This window comes from Uloborus diversus, chromosome 3 (assembly GCF_026930045.1).
Source record: "Uloborus diversus isolate 005 chromosome 3, Udiv.v.3.1, whole genome shotgun sequence".
Taxonomy (NCBI): Eukaryota; Metazoa; Arthropoda; class Arachnida; order Araneae; family Uloboridae; genus Uloborus; species Uloborus diversus.
The window spans coordinates 161,678,273-161,705,129 of record NC_072733.1 but is presented as its reverse complement, the minus strand read 5'-3'; the positions used below and the strand labels follow the sequence as shown (position 1 = coordinate 161,705,129).

General features: G+C 33.9%; 1 protein-coding gene and 1 non-coding gene across 2 annotated transcripts in view; both read right to left on the bottom strand.

The window, feature by feature from the left end:
• Positions 1-26,857, bottom strand: part of LOC129219020 (microtubule-actin cross-linking factor 1-like) — a 121,596-nt gene that overhangs the window by 6,143 nt on the left and 88,596 nt on the right. The window lies entirely within an intron of this gene.
• Trnae-uuc (transfer RNA glutamic acid (anticodon UUC)) lies at positions 11,127-11,198 on the bottom strand. Its single transcript has one exon. It is a non-coding gene; the product is annotated as a tRNA-Glu (tRNA).

Sequence of the window (26,857 nt, the reverse complement as noted above, 5' to 3'; positions counted from 1 at the left end):
TACAAACAATTTTCAAAATAATCTAGAACTCCATGCTATAATCTATTTCAATACAAATCTTTAAAGATAATAATATACAGATCTATATATATTTGATCCCATATACTGTAGTATATGTGATCAAAAAAAAACAGTGAATAATTTTTATGCAAAATTAATAAGTTTACATGGAATTTGATTTGATATCCTTCAAATTACTGTCCTTGGCCAGCAATATACTTATCTCAACGCTGAGTAAATGGAAGCATTTCTAGAAGGAGTCTTTCAGAAGGGCCTTTATTTCATCTACTCTGTTGTGACATTCTCAATGTCAAGAATGGTGTGCTTTAAGAGATAGAAGTAGCACGGTGCTAAATCTGGTGAGTAAAACAGACAGGGACACTTCTATAAACCAAAAATTAGCCAGTCAGATGATTTTGCTAGTCTTTGACCAACCACTTTTATTCAAAACCAGTTTGAATCATCACCAGTTCGAATCACAAGTACAAAATCAGTAAACCAGTTTAGTTGAGTTCATTAGTTCAATATCTGTGATGTGTGACAGACATGATTAAGGAATTACTTTAGCAGCAGGAACACTATAGCAGCAAACTGACAGGTCAGAACATGTTCAAACTTGATATTATCTGTCTCAACTCATCACACTACTGGACAAATCACATCATACGGTTGTTACTTCTGCAATTGCTGCTGGAAAAATTCTTTCACTTTTTTGATCACACCACATTGACTAGGAACTTGGAAGATTTTCAGCTCGTCAAATTTAACCTGCACTGTCACTATCTGAATACACAAAGGATATTTGACAAACAAGTATTAAAGTCCAGACTCTCCAGTTAGGAGGTAAAAACTATAATGATCAGGCCAATACAGCCACTGTCATGACATACCTGCTGCATAACTTTTGGAAGGTATAAATAACTTACAAGAGCAAATGATAAACTATTATTTACAATATGAATCACAATGCTGATAACTGAATCTGTGGTTGGCCAGCCATGGAGATACATGTTATACGGACAAGATGTGTCGCCAAAAACCACAAGGCAAATTGACGATTTGCTTCAGAAAGGCAATAACGTATCAAATGTTCAGATACTTAATATCTCTACTACATGTATCGCCACCTAAGTACAACACCTGTTTAAGAGTTTAAAGGATTCAAGATAAGTTTTACATGCCAGAGATATACACCTAAATTAATTTTGAAGGTACATATCGTCATACTTTAGGGCCATTCTCCAGAAAAGATAACTTTTGAATGCAAATATTTTTCAATTTGGAAACCTTTTTTTTTTCTTTTTTTCTCATTCTTACATGAAGTGTTACCTACTAGAAGTAACCATAAGCAATGGCCCAGCTAAGTTTCACTTTTTTTACTCATAAATAAGAAAAATAAAAAATGCCTTGTTAATGGAAATCAAGAAAAGAAAAAAACTTTTAATATTTAAAAATCGAGGACAATTTAATATCAAAGTTGTAATTTTGTTAATTTTGCAAACTACCAGTAATTTTAATGATTAATGGGAATATAATATTAAGCTCTCTTAATTAAAGTACGGCTTGATTAGTAGTTTGAAATGTATGTTAAAAAATAGCATTTAGTAAATTTTAAGGTTATACTGGAATTTATATCTTCAGTAGAATGCCTATAATTGATGTATTCCCCCTCCATCATTTATTTTCACCTCAGAAATAATGACATTGATAAGGTCTGTCACGGAGGTGAGAGTCACGGGGGTGAGGAATTTTCCATTAATATAGGCCTAATAGATACATTTTTCAGGGAAATTTTTTCTTCTTCGTTCCTACACTCTGCACATGTTAAGCATATGAGAAAACATGTTCACTTTTTTTAAACATTTATTTACATCCCTGAAATTCAAGTTCACGGCGGTGAGAAGTCAGAAGTTTTTAAAGCAAAATCTATCTTTTTGTTTTTCGACAAAAATCTCACAACTTCAACTATGGCTGAAAATAAACGAGGGGGCTCCCTTGTATCATGGAAAATAAAATTTGATGTCATTACTGCCAGGTGTTAATGAGGAATGGCATTTTGTGTTTAGGTAACAGAGGTGAGAATTTATTGTGTGATATGACTTCTTTTTCCCACTAAAACAAACTAAAACACAATATTAAAAAAATAAAATATATTTAAACACTAAGTATTTGAGACACTTGTGAAAGGAATAATCAATAAATCAGTATATACTTTTAATTAAACAAGATATTAAGCAACATAAACAGTCACACAAGGTGTGTGACATGCCACAGAGGCGAGAATTCACATGTTGTGAACCAAAAATGTACTAAAATAAAAATTATTATTAAAAAATAGTTGACAGGTTTAAAAAGATATATTTTTGATGAAAGGAAAAATCATTGTTAAATGAATCGTTGATTAAAGTTTTTACTGTAAAAGGCGTGTGACTGAAAAGTTACTTTTTGAAGAATGACCCTATGAATGAAGAAATTTCTTTAGCTTAGACTTACTACTAGGTAAAACTAAAATATGTGCATTATTCAGTTTTTTCTGCTATTAAAACTGTTCAAGATTTTTTTTTTTTTTTCAAAATATTTTTTTTTTTTAAATTACGCCCACCATCGTTCTTTCAAACATAAGGCATCTTGCTGTCCAGTATAACAATGAAGTGGCTTCAAAGGGTGTTAGGGCCTGGAAATCATCACAATTATGAATATCATGAAGAGAGGAGCATCTATAAAGATGCTCCCCTGTCATTGGAGAAGTCCCCTCACAGAGCACACAGAGAGGTGAATCTGCCAGGTTGATTTTATGCAAATGGGCCTGTAGATAGTCATGTCCAGTAATGGTTCAGAAAGAGGCAACTCCCAGGGCTCTGGGAAGGAGAGAAAGGCGCGTACGATGTTCATCATCCAGAAGGCAAGCCCAGGGCTTTCCGTCAGCTTTGTTCCTCAGGGCAGAGACTGCAGCATGCTGGATTTTGCTTGCGAGAAGTCGTTTAGCGTTTCTAAGTGGAACCGGGCGAGAAGGTGGATGCAGGGACGCAGCCTCTTTAGCCAAGATGTCCGCTCGTTCATTTCCATAGATGCCACAATGGCCTGGGATCCACTGGAAGACGACCTCTCTTCCGGAACGCAAAAGAAAGTCAATGGATTTTTTAGACTCAAGCTCAAGTTCTGAAGGATATAGATTGTAATCAGTAATGGTCTGAATCGCAGCCTGAGAATCAACAAAGAGAACAATATTTTGTTCAGCTGGTTCTCCAATAGATCTGATGGCCATAAAAATTGCATTTATTTCTCCATCGAAGTTATCCGCCCAAGCGTCGAGAGGCTCCTGAAGACTAAAATGTTTGGAGTAGGCACCGGCACCTGCTCTACCAGCTGAAGGAGTGGCTGATCTGTCAGTATAAACCCTAAACCAATCCTGATCAGGGTACCTCTCGTGTATTGTGGCCAAAGCAATGGAGTACATCTCAGTCTGATGAGAATCTGATTTCTTGACAGGCTGTACCAGATCAAACCTAGCTTCAGCATATCTCAGAAGGCCAGTATAAGAAGATGGTCGATAGATGCCAAGTCTGGAATTTGAGACCTCAAAGGCCTCTGCAAGTCTTTGGCACTCAAAAAGAAAAGAATGTTGAGATTTTAGTCTAGTATGCGGAAGAACATAATCCGCAATTTTCAAAATATGAAAATCATCAAAGAAAACAATTTTAGGAAGCTATAAAATATCAATAAAGCAAATTCCTACTTAGCAGAATCCGGGAAATTGAACATCGTTAAGAAATTGATAAAAACATTCAGTGAATGGAAAATGATCATAGCTTAAAAAGGACTAAAAACGGACAAGTATAACAAAATGAAAACTTCTATACATATTAGTTTTTTTAAAAGTTATATATCTTATCTCAATTTTGGTTTATTTTATTTAAGATTCTACTTCATTTGCACATATATCAACAGTCATTATTATAAGCTATTCAAATCTCAGGCTAACCTGGAAATCAGGAAAAACTACTACCTTAATAGGGTTATGGGCACTTGGAACAGCGCTTACCGGAAGAGGCGGAAATGAGCAAGAGGGTGGATAGCTTTAAGAGGGCCATTGATCTTCATTGAGGACTAATAAATTGACTAGACCAGCCCAGCTGGGCCGAGAGCCTGTTGCTGGTCGTCATATTTGTATTTGAATTTGTATATATTTTCAGGCATATGTAGCATACACAGTGCATTTAAAGCCATTCCCAGCGGATTGGTTCTTAATTATTTTAGATGAGGGCAGTTTAGTTTTGTAACAATCAAAATGCTTAAGCATATAAAATTTGGAAAATCACGAAATACAGAATTGCTGAAATCCAGAAGCTTCTGGATATCATTTTCTTCTATGTACACAATATTTATTGTTCTGGACAAAATTCACCTCACATCATTTGCCAGATGATAGTAAAAAAAAATTAAAAAAAAACAACAACAATTTAAAATCATAGGTTTTGTATGTCTTTTGACAGTTTAAGCAGTGTTGCCAGATAGTCAAATCCAGATTTCCCCAATTCCCTTCCAACTTTTCTCCAAAAAGCGATGTTTTCTATCAAAATTCCCCAAATTCAAAAAAAATTTTCCCACTAATATTTTCATAAAATGAATCGACTTGCTCTGATATTTTTGTCTCTTGGAATTTTTTTTTTCCCCCAAATAGCCAAATTTTCTTATAAAATTCCTCAACTTTTTTTCCTTCCCATTTTTGCTTATTTTTGGTTTTTTTTTTTTTTTAATATTAATGAAGCTGAAAGTCTCCCTGTCCAGATGTCTCTCTCTCTGTCAGGATCTCTGTGACGCGCATAGCACCTAGACCGTTCGACTGATTTTCATGAAATTTGGCAAAGAATTAGTTTGTGCACCTTTAAGCGATTTTTTCAATTTTGTTCTTTTTCTAGTCCAATTTTAAGAACATTTTCCCGAGCAAAATTATCATAAGATAGACGACTAAATTACCAAGTAATCATAATGTGGAACTGTAACGTGAGCAAGCCAAATAGCAAGAAATTCATCATGTATTTTTTGTAAATATACAGGGGAACCAAAAGACCTTTTAATTTTCTACTACGGGCAAAGCCGTGTGGGTGCCACTAGTCCTAGATACAAGCCCTTGACCGAGAGATAAGAAATAACTAGATATTTTTTCCCACCTTGCATTTACTACTCTGCTTCTGTATGTACATTTAAACTATGATTTTTGTATATATTTACCTAAGAACATTCTTCAACACACTTATTTTTGCCTGTTTCACGTATCAACTAGTTACTCATGCAGAACTAGTAATGCGAATTCCGTAGCATAATATTCCGCATAATGTGAAATGTGAATTCCATAAAGTTGAGCAACGCTAAACCAAGCCTGCTTGATACAAACAATGTAACTACCAGATGTTAAGACGCAAATTTAAATACGAAATTTTTTTTTCCCCTGAGGTTTTTTTCCCCACTTTTTCCTCAAGAAAAAAATTTTCCCCAAAGAATTCTCCTCAAAACCCATTTCCCCAAAATTTCCCCAGAGAGCACCAGATTTCCCCAAAATGGGAAATTTCCCCCAATCTGGCAACACTGAGTTTAATTCACAGAAACTCCACTTTAAAAGACAATTCAAGCAAAGTACTTTGCACAACCTAAGTTACAGAATCATTTGCCAAGCATTTTTTTTTCTTTTAGAAATTCAAAAATGTATGCATTTCAAAATGTCTTGTAACTTAAAGCACAAAAAGTACTTGGGTACAGAAGTCAAATTTTACTACCCCCCTCCCTTCCCCTCGCTTCCAAAAAAAGAGAGAGAGAGAAGAAGAAGAAGAAGAAATTACGCATTGGAAAATTCAAACAAGCTTCAGACATAATAGCAAAGCCATTTCTCATAATAGATAAAATACATCATTGTCACTGAAATATAAATATTAAATTTCTTACTCTTTCATACTAATAACAAGACAGCACAACTTCAAAATTAATGCATAAAGTATGTTATTTACAACTGACAGTTAATATTTGAAAATTTAGTAAATGGTACTTTTTAAAGAGCTTTCACAAGTTGAAAAAGGGTTAAAAGCATAGAAGAGGATGTAAGCACAAGAAATAATTCTAGAAATATTGTATAAAATTGCAGCAAGAGAAGTACTACAAACAGAGCATTGGTTACATTTTGTAATTCCAATATATATGTTTTTATGTAACAAATTTGTTTCTAAAAAAAGCATCTTAATGTCAAATATCAAACTACTTTGGGAAAATATTACTTTATAAGCAGCAAACAACTTGATTTAAATTTCTGTCTAAAGAATTATATTCAGTAATACAGAAAGGAAAAGTCTTGTATAATAAACATTATTACTTAAATGTTGTGCTTGGGAAGTAACAAATAGAATCTACGTTCATAAAAAAATATGGTAGATAATATAGAAAACAGTTATGCTGTTCTTTGAAATGGCAAAGACCTTTGATATCATTTTAGCACACTTATCTAATTTATTTAGTTTGCATATTAACCATTGATTATAAGATAATGCTATAGTCCAAATGTAGACATACAAAATTGTATACAGTACTGGGGGAAAAAAACAAGTCTCTACAGAGTTAATATAGTATTCATATAAGGACATTTTTTCCCCCTTTTTCCAAAGCTGCATAAGCTCTGTTTGTAGCGAAGAATTAACACAGTTAGAAATTTCAGGAAATGGGTAGGACAGGCATGTAGAAACTTACACCAGGGTTACAACAAGCTCGGCAGGAATAACAGACATGTAAGCAAGTGTAAGTCTGGAAAAAAAGAAGTTACATTATTTACGAATGATAAACCAGGTAGGTTAAATGAATTGACAAGATCAAATTTAACTTAGTTCATCTGAAGGTTATTTGCATCATTAACTATAAAGAATTTAATTTTATATATCCCACTAAATTTGTACTTAACTTAAATATAAACTGCTTAGAAACAGAAGATTTTTAATAAAATACAAAATGGCACATTTCATACCAATATATAAATATATTTACTAGTAAAAAATCAAATGCATTTATTTGTGTGCCAGTGTAAGTATGTTAATACAATGTAATTTTAATTCAGTTTTGGTTGAAAAATCATTACTTGGTTTCTTTACTGCTAAATATTATTGAACATTAAAATATTTTTTACGTATTAAAAAAAAAAAAAAAAAAAAAAAAAAAAAAAAAAAAACGTATATACTACTGGAAAAAATAAATACTTGACTGAAGGGTGGATCCAATTTTGGGTTTTGAAGGGGATCATATTATGAGCAGGGGAGGGGTTTTTGTTTGAAAGTATCCAAAAAACATTTTTAGGCTCTCTTTCATAGCTTAAAGGGGATCTTGACCGAATGACCCCCCCCCCCCCCCCGATCTGTGCTTGACTTGACTTGTAGTATTTTTTTTAAATATTTACGTTTATGAATTATCATTTGATAAAGGCAACGCTTATTACATCAACTACATGTGCATTGGCTTTTCTCCAAGTTAATTGGTTGACAAACAAAATATTTTCAAAACTTATCAGTTTAAGTTAAGAAGTAAAACTCTTAATTTTTAAAGTGTTTAATTCACATATTTTGTTTATTCATTTCTGGAAATATGTACTTTGGATTGGAAACCTAATTTTATCAAAGAGCCACGTTATCAAATTTTAGAAGAGGGGAACTGGGGGCCGGGTCCCTAGTTTCCGACTAGGCTGTCACGGCCTCTCGCAGGCCCTGCCCCTCATTCCGATTTGTAAACTTCCAAAATCAGAAGCCGGAATTGAACAGTTAAGTTGCGAAAATATGTTTAGCAATGGAAATACACTGGGTATTGGACACTGGACAACAGCCTTGTTTAAAGCTACTCGTTCGTAATAAAAAAAGCGGCAATTTTAGAAATAAAATCATTTTGTGCTTTCTTCCTCATCGCGTCAAAACACATGCAACTTAAAACAAATGATCAGTGCTGCCATCTAGTGCCTTCTATGAATGACAAATCTATATATAACTATTTTTCCAGAAGAGATATCTTGGGAATAAAAATGAAAACAATTCAGAAAAAGTATTACTAACTAATCCAATATTTTTAAAAAATAAAGTAAAACAATTATTTTTATAAAATTACACACAAATCAAAAATGCACATTTTAAAAAGAAATAAGGAATCTTCTAAATATATTGTATGAATAAGGAAATAAATATTTTTTTCCATTTAAAAACTTCTGAATTTAACCAGGAAATAAAACAATCACAAAAAAGACTTAGGATATTTAGTAAAGCAAAACCGAAGTAACATATTCGGAACATACTTTGTATTAAAATTAGCTCTTCCAAAATATCACTTTTGCGCTAATTAAAGAGTTTTAAAATCGAGAATTTCATCTATTATTAGCTTCAAATTTAAACTTGTGTTATTGTTTTTTTTCATGCAACATAAGCAAGCAATAAAAAACCACCACCAACCTCTAAGTATCTCCAATGCTAGACAGCAAAAAAAAAAGAACAAAAATTAGTTTTTGTTGCACAGCAAATTACTCTAGTAATGACATCAAATTTACGAAACATATGTTTGACAAAAAAAATTTATATTCATAAATAAAAATTACAAATAACATTTGATACAAACATTTTTAAAAAGATGATTTGTTGTCGTTTCTTTCTTTTCTCATAAATAATTTTATGCATTATTAAAACTCACCAAGTATCCTCATCAGAGTCAGGAGCGCCCGATCTTACATTTTTGGGTGGGAGAAAATTCTTAATTTGCCAAAAGAAACTCCAAATTGTAAAGAACAATAAAATATATAAACATGTTCTATGTGTGGGCAATTGTGAAAGTTACTAGTGTATTTTTTTCAAAACCTTGAAGTAGGGGAGAGTGTTGTACCTTGGGACACTTTTCCTATTTTTATTTTTAACCTCAATAATTTAAATCAAATTTAAAATCTAAATGTCACATTAAAATACTCCAACATATTTCTATGCTATATATATATATATATATATATATATATATATATATATATATATATATATATTTGAAACTTTGAAAATAAAATATTTAAATTAAGAGTTCCAAGCTCTCCCAAGGTAAAACATCCTATTTTACAATGGGACACATCCTGTTGTACCATGGGAAAGTCTTCGTGATTCAGGAATTAGCCATAAACTTGAACCAATTTTGCACCAAAACACAAAAAATATTTTTTCATGGTAATGAATTAAATCATATTTAATGAATATTGAATTATAAATTAATGAACTATAATCTAACCTTAAATGTGTTTAAAAGACTGCATAAGATTAGAATATTTTTCAGTGTTCCTAAACATGTCTTAATTATAAAGAACCATGCATATGTTGCAAGTTGGAACGTTTCCTAAGGTACAATAGGTTTGAGTGTCCCAAAGTACAACCTATGGGTGGTTTAAGAAAAACCGAAATGGTGGTCCTTCCAGATGCAACACCATTATTTTCTCATAACCAAAATATTTAAAGTACTTCTCTTGTATAACAAAATAAATTTCAGTTGATTAGTTTTACAAACACAAAGACAAAAAATGAAATAAAAATGATGAAAATATTTACTTAGGAGCCATGAAATTTTCTTTCTTTCAAAATATCCTCAATGCTGATTGTTACTATGGCACCATTGAGTGGTGAGGGTAACTATTAGATAGCAAAAGCATGGAAGCTAAACATAGATTCTTAGAAATTAGCAGTGTCCCAATGTACAACACTCTCCCCTACTTTTATATTATGATATTTTTTTGGCTCAGTAACGGACGTATCTCATGAGATTCGTCCACTTTAATAAAGTATTGGGGAAGCTATGGAGTTGTCACAAAAAATGACCTTTGAGAAATATTATTTTTCATACTTTTTTTTTTTTTTGGAGCAATCACGATTGCTTATTGCTTTCATTTGACTGTCTTTGGCGTTGTGGTTCCTTTTTCAGCTTGGACCAGGGCTGCAGCACCACCGTCCACCGGCGGCGGCGTGGCTGGTCCTGAGCACTGTCCCCCGAAATCCACTTTTGCTGGGCGGTGGCGTCCATGTCCCACACACACGAACGCCTACACACACACACACACACACACACGAAGCCTACACACACACACACACGAACACCTACACACACACACGAAGCCTACACACACACACGAACGCCTACACACACACACACGAACGCCTACACACACACACACACACGAACGCCTACACACACACACACACAAACGCCTACACACACACACGAACGCCTACACACACACGAACGCCTACACACACACGAACGCCTACACACACACGAACGCCTACACACACACGAACACCTACACGCACACGCACGTACACAACACTCACTCACACACATGCATACATACACTTACACACCCACGCACCTACACACATGCGTCTACACAAACACACACTCTCGTGATTGCGAAAAACATAATTTAAATTCAAGATGCCAAAAATTCAAATTAATTTTTTTTTTTTTTTCAAATTAAGTAATATGAAGAATAAGTAACTGTTGCATGGCATTTAGAATTCAGACCATTGAAACGTCAGTATAAAATGTTATGAATAGTTTTGCAACTATTTTAATGTTCACCGGAATAATACTAAGCTGAAAGTGAGTTATTTTGTGATTAATACTCTTAATTAGATAAATTGGTGATATTTTGAAATGAGATAACACGAGAAATGAGGGAGTATAATAAGAAATAAATGTTCAACTACATTAATATCCAACTGGCTAATTGTGAGGAAGCATTGTGGAACTTATGTTAAAAACGCAAAATGTGTTAACAATTGCAGAAATTTCGAGAAATACAAGAACTTTGAAAAACTAAAAGGCAATGTTGAAGATCCCGGCTGTAATCTTCGATTGCAAAAGGTTTAATGTATCAGTATCAAATTGTTTTTTTTTTCTTCTTAATCCCTGTAATTCTTACACTAGAAATTTGATGAAATAATCTATAAGAGAGGACTGTTGCATTTTATCCATTCAAAAAAAAAGATATAATAATAATAATCGCAATGATGTAACTTTCGAAAAGTTCAAAAGGAGCTCACGCGGATGAACCACAGCCTATCAGACAGTGGTTAACCACATGAATTTTCTTCCCATGCCGGGAATCGAACCCGGGCCGCCTGGGTGAAAGCCAGGAATCCTAACCACTAGACCACATGGGATTACAATCCGAGAGAATAACAAGTGTTATAACGGACAATCGTTACAACTCCAGGTGATCTTTTTATCTGTTTTCTTTTATTGTGGTTTTTCGAAACCACTTATTATTGTGCTTTTTCTTGTGCGATTGTAAGGTGATGACAAATTTATTCTTGTTGATGCGGAAAGTTTTAACCTTTTTGTGCAAAAACAACATAATAATCTTTTGTTAAAGTACACTAACGTAACATAAAATACAACAACGTAAAATTCGTCAAATTTGCAGCGAGTTGCACACTCGTGTTTAGGGGATTCGAAGTTATACAGTAAAACCCCTGTTGTGCGGATAATTTTTAATACCCCCAATTCCAATGCGAATAACATTATTAAACCCCTGTCCTGCGGACACCTCTCTATTGCGAACAAAAAAATTTGTCCCGTTAGTGTCCGCATTAGAGGGATTTTACTATACCATGAACGCCTCAAGTCTCACTATTCTGTATTGTAAAAGGGCAGGGGTGCCCACAGAGGGAAATTATGGCGCAAGTTGCGCCATCAAAATTGGAGGGGGGGGGAATATTTATTTATTTTTTATTTATTTATAAACTAATATATTGATTATTAGTAATTTAATTCATTTATTTTATTTCTTTGTATTCTGTTTACATTTAATTTAATTTATTTATTTAGTTTGTGTGTGCGCCATTGCCGTAGCACAGAACTTTTCTAGTAAAATAATAAGAACGATAACAATAAAATTAAAAATAAATAAGCAAATAAATAAAAAATATTTTAAATAAATAAATAAAGCATATTAAAAAAATTAATAAAATAAAAAAGAGAGCTAGAAATAAAAATAATCAAGGGAAGGAAGGTTGAAAAAATATTTTTTTTTTGGGGGGGGGGGGGGTTCCACCATTGAACTTGGAATGACAAGCATTTTAATGCACGATCGTTAAATCGCACTCCAAATGATTTTTTATACGGCGGTTTTTCGAAACCAGTCTGCTTTTCTTGTGCGATTGTAAAGTAATGACAAATTTTAGTTTTGCATATTCTTGTTGTTGTGAAAAGTTTTCACCTTTTTGTGCAAAAATAACATAATAATCTTTTGTTAAAGTACACAAACGTAACATAAAATATAGCAACGTAAAATTTGTCACATTTGCAGCGAGTTGCACACTTGTGCTTCGGGGATTCGAAGGAAATAACACTCAGGGCAGCGGTGGGAATTGAACCCACGGCCTCCGGTTTACAAAGCAAAGATGCTATGACCGAGTTACGGAGGAACATTTTTTTTTTTTTTCACTTCAGTATTAAATAATTTTCGAAACATGTTTATAAGTGTATATGGAGTTGACTGAATTTTCTGAACGGCCTGGTCAAGTCCTCCAAAACTCTATCCTAAAAAAGTTCTCTTTTCGCAAGTAATTGAAGACTAGTTTGGGGAAGGAAAAGTCTTTGTGTGGACGTTATCAAAAAAAAAAAAAAAAAACTTATATCACAAATAAATTATCAATAACGTTTGGTTGTTCCTGATGCAAAATAGTTGTCGCATGTGTACGTGGCCTGAGTGCAATAAAGAATGAATATCATTTGTTTACACCTTCAGTTTACTGCCATGCAAACTGGGCCGACGAGAAGCAATGGCAGTCTTGTCGTAAACTAGGAGCCAGTCCCGTGGGGGCCGAGTATTATAGATTTGACAAGTTTAATTGGGGAGGGAGGCCCGGCAACCAAACCGACAAATGTACCTACCACCTCGGCTCTCGGCGGCCCTGCATGCAAATGCCAGGGCTGCCCACAGGGGGGAGGGGTCCCGGATGCAGAGCGCGGGAATGAAATTATTTTGAGGTGAGGTACCCCATTGCTCTTGCGGGGATGGACATCTGTGCAATAACAAAAAAAAAGCGCAATTTAGCCTCTTATACAGCACTATCTTCGATTGTCGCAATTCAAGGGATCCCCCTACAGATAGGTCGGGCTTATTCGTGTCCCCGCAATTTCTAAACCGTTCCTACGCACCCACCCTCACACACACAAACAGAGAGGATGGTCCAATCCGAAAACTTCTTCTTTGGAGTTGCCACTGATGATTATCATTTAAACTTAAATCCTCATTCAGTGCTTTGTTTGTTAAAAAAGAGAGAGAAAAAATTCTGCCTTGCATCTAATGGAGTAATGGAAGTCGCAGTCTATATCATTAGTGGGCTGAAACTTAGCCTCAATTCCATGACTCTAATTTTTTTTTTTTTTTGGAAATACAAAATTAAAAAACGAAAGATTAACAAGAGGTCCTTGCGCTAATTTACCTCATATTTTCCTATTATTGAGTGAAACATAAAACTTTTCTAGACATTTTTAATTAAATGTATAAATTTGACTATTACAAGACGAGAAAAAATACTAAAAGTCTAATAAATATGTATTTAAACCAGGACAATCATTTCGAAATTTTTCCAGGGAAGAGGGAGGCAAGGTTTGTTATTTAATACACATTATAACGGGGAAAACAAAATACACAAAAAAATGTAAATACACTATGTTTCTAAAATCCGATTCAGTATGCCCCTTCCCCCCATAACGCAAATGACAGGTCTGATTTAAACTAAAATAGAACTCCAAAATGAGAACTTCTAAAAATGCAATGGGGTTGTTTCCTTCAGTCAAAAGTATAGGGGGAGTGTGGGGCAAAGTGAAATAGTGACATACTTACTCTGCTTTTAGCGCCACCTACCTAGTAATATTTAAACTATGTAGTAGCACATGTAGACTATTTCAGCCTAGAAAAAAAATAACCCTGAAACTCATTGAATATGACAACACAAGCAACTTTCAAAAAATGATAATCATATTGTCATATTTTGTTGTAAGTCAAAAATTATTTTTGGTATTATTAAATGATAAAGTTCTTGTAATTAACATTTGAAATAATAATTGAGACCTTCTAATATTCGGTGCAACATTTATTTATTTAATATTAAGTCTATTTGTATCTTAAATATTTTGTACTGTTAGGCAAGTACATATGGGGCAAAGGGGGAGGGGGCAAAGTGAAATAGTTAATTTCGTTTAGTTATTCAATCCTTTATCAAATCACTTATGTAATTTTTATTAATTGCTTTATTAACGTACGTAATTCACTTATATTTATTTATTCATTCACTTATTATCTTATTCATTCACTTATTATCTTATTCATTCACTCTTTTACTCACTCATTTATTTGTCCTCATACATTAATTTATTTATTTAACTATTCTTTTTTTTTCTGCAGCTTTTCATTTATTCATTCAACGTTTTATTTACCGATTCATTTTGTCAAAAACATTTTTGATAATCGAATAGAAAACATTTCATTACAAAAATATTTCATTTTTCACTTTGTCCCATGAAAAAATAAAGTGAAAATTTTCCACTTTTTTTAAAAGCAAAAATTCACTGCAAAAAAAAAAAAAAAAAAAACTATTTCAATGCAAGTTTTATTATAAAATACAATGTTCTTTCTTTGTGTACTGTAATTTTCAAAACAAATTCCCAGTTTGTTCATTTTGAAAAAGCTCAACCATCTCAACCATTTCATTTTGCCCCACATTCCCCTGCTACTTTTAGTCACTGAAGTTGATAGAATGAGCAAAAAAAAAAAAAAAAACATGAACCCAGAAAATACTTTATTTTCCTAACAGTTATTTTTTAATTAACTTTTTTTAATGTCCGATTTTTCAAACAAGGCGTGGTGTTTATGACGTCACAAATGATCAACTTAAGCGCGTATTCCAATGGCGTGCTGAATGCTTACGCTTGCTGTCTACGCGCTTCCACGTTATGATAATTCAGAAGCGAATTAAATATTGAGCTCTACGCTTGCTATCAACCGTATCGTTGCCAGTACACGAGAGTAAAGAAGTGAATTAAATAATGCGCTATGTGCTAAAGGCAACAGTGAATGGCAGTTCATTTGTAATGTCATGCGCAGAAGTGTAAAAATGACATTGAGTCTGCGCGCCGATTTAACTATTTTTTTTTAAATAGTAAACTTTGTCAAATTATTTAAAAAATGGTCAAATCCTATGTTTTTAAAAATGCTCTTTCAGAAAAAAATGCTTTCAAAATTTCGGAAACAACCCATTGCATTACGAAGGAACAGAACATCAGTTTACATAGAATTTATGCAATATAAATAATTCAGAGTTTCTAAGAATATTGGGATATTATTTGGAGTAAGATTCTGAAAAACAAGAAGTATAATTATTATTTTAAATAATAAATGTACTTCAAAGTCTTGAAATATGACAATAATAGAAGAACAAATCCCTTTTTGCTTTAGCGTCGTCAAAATAACGGAATTTTTTCAAGACGTTGTAACTAACTCGGGAACCGTCAAAATGGATATTTCGCGTGTCTACTGTCTATACGTTCTTAGGCACTTATCCACGTGTGTTTGAGCCGAAAAAAAACTCAACATTCATTCGGGGGTGAGCAAAATGGAAATTAAGGTCGATTTTTGAGTGAAAATTTTTTCGCGAATACAATACTTCCTTTTTTGTAAAAGGAAGTAAAAAGATTATTCATCGCAGGAAAAATCTCAAAGAAATGGAAGTTTTAGTACCCTGTTAGGATACCTCTGGCGGGAAAATAATGGGTAACACAGGCGAGTATTGAGGTATAATAATCTCGTCTGATGTTCAACGTCACTCTTTCTACCTTTCACGTAAAGGCGCCACCGATTCGAGCAAACTCATAGACCATTCTAAAATTATCCTGGAATCCTTCAGAAATCTGCTCGGTTAAAGCCAGTCATGTCTCTGGAACCTTCAGAGAAAACTTAAATAGGTTTTGAAAAATAGCTGGCCACCTTCGTATTTTCCAAGAACGCTCCAAACGCATTATTGCAATCATTGCCGAAGTTAAAACAGAACCTCACTTTCCTGCAATTCTTGCAGAGCTATGGAATCTAGAAACTTATTCGCTCTCATTGGGAGCTTAGTCAATCTGAACGGGAATTAATTTAACTGTACCAGAAATAAATAATAAATGCGCTCAGTTAATCTTTAAACTAATAGCTAAAAATATTTTTCACAACAATGAAAAGTCTGCATTCGTACAACTTTTAGCAATTCAAGGAAATTTTGGAGAAAGATACTTGATTTTGACAGGAAATTGATGAAAACCTGCGAAAACTGGAAACGTTCTACGGAAATAATCAGTAACATTTCGGAATTTTTTTTAAAGTGCAGATATACATGATTTGTGAAAAAACAAGGGATCGAGCAGGACAGAGAAGGTAAAAATGTCGAAGAAGAAGGCCCTGACACCCATGCTTTGTGCGACTGAGCACTGTCTTGTTAAAAATGTCTTATGGGTGCACCACCATGAGTGCCAACACATGTGTTTGAATTACTACACAAAAGTACCGTTCGACTGTCATGGTGTTGAGGATCAACATTAGGAGTGACCATGGTTCGAACACGATAGCACCCCATAACATCAGCACAGCTGTGGAGGCGGTATGCAGCTGAAAAGCAAATGCATTATTAGGGCATTCACAGCGGGGTCTCCATTAGCGTACACGACTACCATTATTACCCAAATTGAATCTGGATTCATTTCTAACGATGCTCTGGATTCATCGCTAAAGACAATGTGGATTAATTCGGTTGCAGTACAATCCCATCGAACGCAACACTACTCCAAATTGAGGCAACAGTGTGAAAGTAGTTATCCTATCTTTGTTTTCAGAGGCACACCGCACCTGCGGCTGGTGTGATACTATCGGGTACCATGGCATATGAGACATGGACACACCTTATAATTAATCCAAAGCACCATGACAGCCTAACTTTTGCATCTGTGCCATGCTTCAGTCACATGCGTTGACACTCATGGCAGGGCTCTCAGGAGTCATTTTTTAATAGGACCATGCTCAGTCACACACAGTAAAGGTGTCAGAGAAGTGGGATCCCTTAGAATGGTAAGTTGAATAGCCTGACACCTTGATTGAATTTTTGGCGCGTTTATTTAAAATAACAGTGGTACGAGGTTACGTAGGGCATCGTACGGGACTGTTATGCCACAATGCTCACCTGTATCGCCTCGTACATTCACGCTAGATGTGACTCAATAGGGTACTGAAAATTCCATTCTTTCAAGATTTTTCCAGTATAAAATGATTATTTTGCTTTCATTTTTAATCATTTTCTTTTTCAATATCCTTATATATTATTTCTGCAGCCTGTTTTTTGTTCCTACGCGAGATCTTCCTCAATTCTTGATCGATTTCTTTGATTTACACCTTATTTTAAAGCTTTTCGTGCAGGCTACTGACGAAAAATAGACCCACGATCTAAAAATTGATTTTTTTTTTCTGTCAAAAAAACCTGTTTTAAAGAACCAGAATGAGGTTTTCGGTTAAATTTATAACTTTAACTTGCACTGTGACCGACAGAGCTGAATAGCTCGATCGGCGGAGCGTTCGACTGATAGCCAGGAGAATGAGTGTTTGGGTCCATGTCCGGACACTCTGCATCAAAAAAATTAGAGAAATATCGCGCATTACACGAACACTTAATAAAAATGATTAACAAATATGAGGGAATAGATGAGATGAAACGCTCCTTGCTGTAATGAAAACTTGATGCAACATGGAGCTAAATTGATTCTTATTTGTAAGGCCTTTTTTTTTCTTTTTTAAGCGTTGGCTCTGGTAAGAAAATTAAAGCATAATGTAAGCGAAAATATAAATATCAGGTTTCAGACTACAATGGAATTTTTTTTTTTTTTTGTTCAGAAAAAATAAATAAATCGTATATTGAAATATAGATTCTTCAAATGAGTTTTTGACTCTTTGTACAAATAAAAAAATTACTACCTCAATTAGAAGGGTAAAATATATTTTTTTTTCTTCTTTTTGAAAAAAAAAAAAAAAAAACGAATAGCTTATCACATTTTTACTACATTCGAAAAGCTACGCTTAAAAAAGAACTTAATTCAAATTATTTTATATTTTAACCGTGCTGCTAAATGATGACCACGTGCTGTCATCTAAGCCATAACGATTCAAGCAGCCTGCGATAACAAATTGTAAAAATTTTCAAAAATAAAAACACTTATTTTCAATACCTTATCTTATATATTGTTTCTGTGGATTATTTTTCTGTCAGTATGCGAGATCTTTCTTATCGCTTCAAGAAATTCCCCCCTCATTTTAAAACTTATCAGGCCGGCTAATGACAAAAATAGACTTACGGTCTAAAAATCAAGTTTAAGGAAACGCCCCTTGCTGTTGCAAAATCTTGATGCAGCCTGTAGTTCTTATGCATTTTTTTTTAAGCAAAGTTCTAATACAATTTTCCAATTTTTTGCATCGCTTTCGGCAAGAAAAAAAAATAAAATTAACTTGTGTGTGTGTGTGTTTTTTTTTTTTTTTTTTTTTTTTTTTTTTTAAATAAAGCTTACAAGCACTGGACTTAGTTGTTCGGCTAAATTGATAAGTTTTTTTCGGTAGAGCGCTCGGCTATAAACGATCTGAACTTCGGGCAAGCTCGGCTGTCCGACATAATAGCAAATTTACATTAAAAAATATTACGCATTACATGTACTCATAACATACAACAGATAACACACGTAATAAAATAAATGCAATGGGAATGCTACTTGGTTTTTCGACTCCTTTATGCAGGCTACAGTTATCATTCAGATAAGTTGACTGTCAATCGAAGGGTGTTCTTCCTTTTTTTTTTTTTTTTAAGCTTTGACTCTGTCCAGACCACTAAGCATAATGCAAGCATAAAAAGTATTAGATTTACCTCAAGGGAATCCTTTTTGTGCAGAGAAACATTTTCATTGTACGCTGAAATGTAGATTTTTCTAATAGCAGTGTTCGACCTTTTGTACAAATGAAAAAATAGTACGCCAAATAGTACAGTAAAATTAGGTCAAAAAATGGCCAAACCCAAACATCCAAAAAAAAAAAAAGGTGAAACCTGTTGCAAATTACTTCTTACCCTTCCAGCAAGAAGGGGTAAAAAGTCCCAGAACTTTGCGCGTCGGGTGTCGGGTTTTAGGGGGGAAGGGGGGACGAAATAATCTTTTATTTAAATAAAAATAATTTCTATTACTTAAAAATATTCTCAAACCTCGCAGAAACCACTCTATTATAGTAAAATAAAAAACTCTCACAGAAAAAAATTCTAATTAACAGGGGTGCACAGGCGGGGGGGGGGGGAATGGGGGGAGAGTCATGGAGCAGCTTTGCGTTATTAGAATTTTTAAGGCAGTTTTTTCAAGGGGTATTTCTTGATTTTTTGAGGGCTTTTATTCTGGATGGATGCTCCGTTACACTTAAGGGGTGCGCCATCGTTTTTTTTTGGGGGGGGGGGACCTTGAATTTACATTCTAAAATCAACTATTGCAGTGAAGTTCACGAAAAAATTTCCCTGATTTAAACTTTTCAGAAGTACAAAATGCCACAGAATGATATGGTAATGTCAGAATGATAATTCTAAAAGATCTAAGCGAGCTCAGTAACCAAATTATTTGTGACTGGAGTTATTTAACTGTTTAGAGCGCTGGAAAACAAAATTCCTGTGCAGCATAAAAAAGTCCAAATTGACCAAAGTTTCCCTACTTCTTCTTGATTAACTAACTTCAACTATTCTACAATCTTTTGCCATCACCGTAAGGGGGGACTAACCGAAATTGCCAATAGTGAGACGGGCAATGCTGCAATTCTGCACCCTCTTAATCGGTGGGGGATCTCATTTGCAAACACCGAGCTACCTCTCTTTTACGCAGCTGGTTATGTGAATTATGTTAAATATGCAGACATATACTTTCAACACTATCTCAAACTTTTGAGCACAATATGCGATAAAAAAAATTGATAACATCAAACATCAGCTAAAACATCAGCTATCCAACGATCTAACGCAGTGACAAATTCAGGTGGTCTATAACCTGTAGTGATTCAACGATAGAACAAGTCTTGATGAGAGCAATGAGCAATACAACAATAGAATGCTATATATTTACACCTTTTTGTCTCCCCAGTTTGGAAATCACAATCCGTTTCTAAAGCCCCCAGAAGTTTCTTCCTCTTAAGTTAGTAGTGGTATTGCTCGCTGATGATAAGGTGAGTTGCGATGAGACCTTTAACGTTCGGATAGTAACATCAAAGGACATTGAAGAAAAACAATTTTATGGCATTTCTTTGTAAAGGAGGTAAACAGTTATGTCATTAGCTTCTGTTACGAGAGTAGTTACTATCTGTAAAGATGTGTAAGCCCAAACCATCTTTTACACCGAATGGTATGAACAGTAAAGATGGAATAACAAATTGTTAAAAGCTTCTGGTTACGAGTTATGCGCTGATCCCCCATCAGTATTCGATGAATCTGGTTTCAGAAGGAAAGAAATCTTGTATCGTTAAAGTGCTATTATCTGAAGTAAAAGTTTCAACCACTATCACAGAACGAACAGCTGGTGTCATATATGAGGCAGTGAGAAGCAAATGGATGTAAGTGGACATTTTCAAGTTTTGAATAAAACGCGTTTAAAGATAAGATCCTAGGTAGACTTTCATTGATTTTCTTTTCTAAATCATGCTGTATAGAAGCAGCTACCAGGTCTACTAGTACCATCTCTTGCCTCAAGATAGAGGAGACGTTCACCAACCGTTTGTACTGGTTATCTCCAAATTTTTAATTTTGCCACTTGCATCCCTTTGCTTCTCACTGCCTCATATGTAATAGATGGAAGATACCTGCTTGATCATATTTTTGGTAATGATCTGTAAGCTTCAAGGAAATCTGCCAGCAATGCAGTGTATAGGTAATTTGTAAGTATGGGAAAGCTAGTGTCATTTTTGATGGGTGCAAAGAAAGCACCACAGAAATATAATCTGCGTCCTATTACAACAGCCAACCCTTCTGCTCTAGAAGACTTTCTGCGTCTCAAATCTTGTGCTTGCTCTGAGGAGTTCATTGGATATAGTGAATGTTTGAAAAGTCTGAAAGTGGACTGAAGTGCTCAATTATATGAACAAACTGTGTTAGACATAGCTGCAACAATAACGATTTTGCTGAGGATCTAGATTCCAAAAAACATCTTGATAACGGAGACTTTTTGTTACAAGCTTAGGAGAAATCATTTGAAAGCAAAAAACAGTTCAACGTAATTTTTCTGGCCATTTAATCATATGTGCACCATTAGAGGGGGTGGGGGGAAGGATAATATTTTAGTATATAATTTCGCTTTGGGAGGTGAGCTACTGTTCTTATGGGGTGGACAGTCCTGTTTTAATGCATTTTTGATTTGCATGAAATAATACTTCTACTTAAAATAAAAGGGGAGGGGGGGTGAGGATTTATTTTATTTGGCGGAGGGGGGGATGCTGTAGCTTTGAGAGGAGATGCACCATCAATCTTGGAAGATGGACACACTCGATTTCTAACTTTAACTTAGCATAAAATAATGTTTCCATATGAAATGTATGGAGGGGGTTCGAGGGTACTGCTTCGTTTTACGGGGATAGGGGTGCTCTGTAGCATTGGTGAGTTATGTCATCCCTCTTAGGGGTCAAACAGCTTTAATTTCATGCTTTTAAATTTAACAAAACATAATATTCTCACTTTAAATTTACTCTAAAAATTTTGGAAAAAAACCCAAAACAGCAATTTTTAGATGCCACCCATTCCAAAACCCGACGCACAATGGGGTGGGACTTTTTACCTGTTCTTATTGGGAGGGTAATAAACAATTTGCACCAGGTTTAGCTTTTTTTTTTTTTTTGGATGTTTGGGTCCGACCCCTATTTTTACTGTACTAAAATTGAAACAACGAGTTTCAACCCAGTAAACCTTTAATTATTTATTCGAATACGATATAAAACATTAAAATTATTATAAGAAATCTATTTCTATTCCTCTTGCTATCGGCTGAAAAAAAAAATACATTTTATCTACGTTAGAAAAATAACACTTAAAAAACGGACTCAGTTCAACTGGTTTTGGTTTTGAATTTTAAGTGTTCGATGAAAAGAAAAACATGTGCGGGCATTTAAGCCGTAACAGTTAAAGTAGCCTGCTATGGGAAATTGTTCAACATTCAAAAATAAAAACACTTATTTTCAATCGAATTTATTACTTCTCTAGAATATTTGTTTCAATCGCTACGTGAGATCTTCCTCATTCTTTAATCAAATTCTATGTTTTACAAAAAATTTTAAATCGTATCATTCTGGCTAATGACAAAACATAGACGCATGATCTTATTTTTTTTTTTTTTTTTTTGGCAAAAAGCTTTTTTGCTGTATTTTATCACACATTCCTTCAATGAATAGCATTCGAAAAGGAATTCGCAATTGCTAGGTTTGTTGGAGTGTCGTGCTATTAATCAGAATGGCGCCAGTTCGAATCCGTGCCAATTATCTCTTTAATGTTTCTTTTTTTCCCATCAGATGCTCACATGGGCAGAACTGTATTTGCCACAACCTGTTTTTTCACATGCACAATTATTGCTTTTTCACGAGTCGCTCAGTCACACTTTTAATGATATTTATGTTTGCATTGAAAACACGTACAACCAAAAGATGAGCGATGATCAAATTATCACAACGTTGTATTTAACGAGGTTTTGTTACTGATGTCTTCAAATTACATACCTTCTCTTGTGCGCTTACTTTTTTCCGTTTACTTTTTCGGTTCTTCTTCATAATGTTCTTTCTTTGAAATTTTTAAAGTGTGAAATGCCTTGTGAAACGATTCGAAGCAAAGTGCGGAGTTCCGCACGGGTCGACTAGTTGTCCTTAATATCGTTTCATTCTGACAACTCCTTATGGGTGCGGCATTTTTATTTTTATTTTATTATTATTTTTTTTTTTTTTTTTTTTTTTTTGTTACAGAATGTATTTCATAAACTTTTTTTCTCCTTTCCATGCTGTTTAAAAACATAAAAATAACCTTTAGGTAGTTTTAAAACATACCGGAGAAAGAACTTGAAGACTTTTTTCCCCCTTAAAGAAAGAAAAAAAAAGAAAAACTGGAAATATCAATCGCCTTTCAGCGATAATACTTTAACGCCAAGTTTGCATTTCCTTTAGCTCTAGATTTGTGTTTCCCGTTTCAAAATACTTACGACAGAAGGGATAAACAATTTAAATTTATTGCACTTTCGCTTAAGGAGAATTTGTTCTCCGCACTAAATACCCTACAACCTAACATTCCAGCTCAAAATAAACCAGGACTGATCGCGTATTAAAGTAGTTTAAGCACACATCGGACAATGTAGTGCACAAAATTAATGAAGCGGCAAAGTTAAATATCGTAATAACATAAGTAAATGATTTTTTAAAAAAAAAAAAAGTGAGAGCGGGAGAGAAGAGCTAGAAAAACTATAAATAGTTCTGACAGATCCCAGAGATAAAAGCTGTCATGAAGGAAGAAGCCAAAAACATCTGCTTTTGCCTAGTGAACTGTAGAGGGGGTGTTGAAATAAACGGTTTGCGAAATGGAAGCATCCGCCACGCGTGCTATGAAAAGAAATGAAATGGCCATTGTTTGACATTCAAGGACGAAGCTTCCGGGCCCTTTATTGATGGACATTAGTCGCCTTCCGCCACCCACATGCTTGAAGGTGACATCCATCAAAGTACCGTCCATGGTTTTTAAAAAAAAATCATGCATTTAGTTAAAAGCGAGGAAGCATTTCATTAAGGTTAACAACTTTGTTTTTTCCACAGATGCACGCAATTTTCCTTTCAAGTGGTCTAAACTGCCTGGGCTTTAAAACGCAACTAAAAAACATCAAACATCACCTCCACGATCGGAGTCCACTAGAAGCTTAAGAGGGATCTGAAAGGCACTTGAAAGTCGGATGAAAGTTTAGAGCGATTGCCGCACGGCTTAAGTAACTTGACGAAATAATGGAATCATGCATCAAAATAGACGTCAAATGGCCTCACAGCTTAAGCAACATGACGAAATGAAAGAATCATGCATCAAAATAGACGTCATGGACGAGCACAATAGACTGAATTAAGTAAAAACACAGTTTGCGAATTTAATGTTCCTTAAATCACAGATGGTTGATTAATTTACAAAAGAAAAATTTTAGTGCCCTTCCGACTAGTAATTTCAGAAGAATTTTCCTGACAGAATAAAATGATTGCCCTTAAGAGTAAAACAGACCAAAGATAATTTGCTAAATCCATTAAAAACCAGTAGATCGGCAGCGAAAATTTTTCAGCGAATGTATTCAGTTCAAAAAGGTCATAAAACAATATACAATACAACCTCATTTATGCGAACTAACTGGTACCGAAAGCAATCCGGAAGATTGAAAATCCGGATTATCCGGGTAGTATGGGAATAAAATCAAAGCAAATCCTTAAATAAGCACACCCACAGTTCAGTACGATAAAACCATGTTTTGTAACAAAAATACATAGAATTGTTTACAAGACGTTAAAAAGAAAAGTAACAATTTTTCACAATTTCTTTATAAAGAATTAGTCCATTGTGTTCTGGTTCAAACGTGTGTTGTTTCAATAAAGCACGATCATCCAAACGCTTTTATTATTTTAGTTCAGCCGCAGCGAATTGGGATAATTAATTGTACAATCGATGCGAGAGCTGTAACTTTAATCAAAATAAAAAGCGACGTTCAACATACTTATAGTTACTTCTTGCTTAATTTAAAATTATGTATGGGAACATAAAATGTTTTAAAAGGACACAAATTTGGTCTGGATAATTCGGAGATCCGGATAAATGAAGTTCTACTGTAGTTACCAAAAGGAAAACCAGTTATAAAGTCAAAAAAAGAAAAAAAATCTTGTCAAATTGATCTGATTTATGTTGCCCATTACAGCGAAAAAATGTGAAGAAATATGATACAGTGCTGAGGTTTTTTTTTCCCCATATTTAGTTGTATTTAGTTATTTATGTATTTATTTGTTTTTTCAACTAAAATAAAATGCAAGTGCAACAAAAGTCAGCCCATGAAGGAAATTCCACAATTATTGCTGCTTCAAATTTGTTTCGTGGTATTTTTCCATTTGAGAAAGCACCTAAACTACTTTAGAAGATGAACTGAACAATAAGGGGTAAATTGCCTGTCTCACGTACTAAAAAGCGGGCTCATAGTAATGACGAAGATCTGCCTTCGCTTTTCAACTTTGAAATTTTGCCTTAACACGTTAAGAGCCGTACTAGAAAGAGAAGTCGAAGGTCAAATCATTAAGAATCAATTAACAAACAAGATAAGGTCAGTTGAGCATATTATCAAAAGTGTAGGTAAATTAAGTGATCAATAAAAACGTACAGTTAAAATTCAGTAACTTTGAATATCAATAAGTGGATATTACAATTTTTTGGACAAGGAGAGACCAGCCGGAATACTTTAATACTTAAAATTTTCTGCATTTATTCAATAAGTATAAAATGTATTTCATGAATATTGTGAACTCTTTTATTTAGAGGGGTTATAAAACATTATAATGTAACCTTCTTCCTAAGGTAAAATAAAAAATTATCTTCAGATGCTATTTAAAGCAGTTTTACAAGACCACTTATAACAATAAAGTAAACAGCTCAGGGGTTCCCAAACTTTTCCAATTCATGACCATGAAAAATCAGAATTTCCTCACGGCACCCTAGTCTATTGTCTTTATATACATAACGTATTACCCAGGCATGCCGCAAAATTCGGGGGTCACCAGATTTTCAATAACACTAGCCTGGTCCTTTCCGGCATGCCGGAAAAATCAAGGTTGGGGGGGGGGGAATTTATGCTATGAAAAATGTATGTTCAGCTTAAAAATGAATACAAGTTCTATGCATATCTCATTAGTATTAATAAACAGTTTAATTTGTAAAAATATTTACTGATAATGTCATTTGTTATTTTAACAAGAAAAATATTGTTTAATAACGAATAATTTTATAAAAATTAAACTAAAATTAAGTAGGCAAACATTTTAGCAGTAAGTTACCGCCCCTAAACCAGTGCTAAAGAATTTACCATAGCTATTCAATAAATAAAAATTAAACTTAACCCTCTCTAAAAGGAACCTAAAATAATTTATTCAATTTTTTTTTAACAAATCGTGATAACGATTATTGCTTTTGAATTGATTACTTTATTGGCACATAAATTAAATCCATTAATAATGATCTACTATAAATAACAAGCACATATTATATGCAATACACATTTTTTTTTTTTTTTTTAAGAAGATTACTTTCGGGATTTATTTGTTTTTTCCTTACAGTGGTTTGCTTTCCGATTAGAACTATGAATGGGGAAATTTACTTTTGACTTGTTGCAAAATAAACCTCGAATTATCCAGCATGCCGGTACTTTGGGAACTATTATAAGGGAATAATTATACAAAATAATTTCACAGAACAAAAAACAGAATTTTTCCTTTTTTTTTCTTTGTAAAATATGTTTGATATGCTCTAATTTCTTGGCCGTTTATTAATAATAAAAAAGTAGTTAATAAACTAAAATTCAAGATCGTTTTCTTGTTTATACTTCTCCTTAAAGTAAATGCATCAATTTTGGCAATAAACTATTTTGTACGTGAAAACAGAGCGAAAAATAAATATAGCAACTCGTGGTGTTTAGTAATAAAAAGTCTCAGTTGGCAATTAAGAAACGCCGGTGTATTTTGTGTATGCTC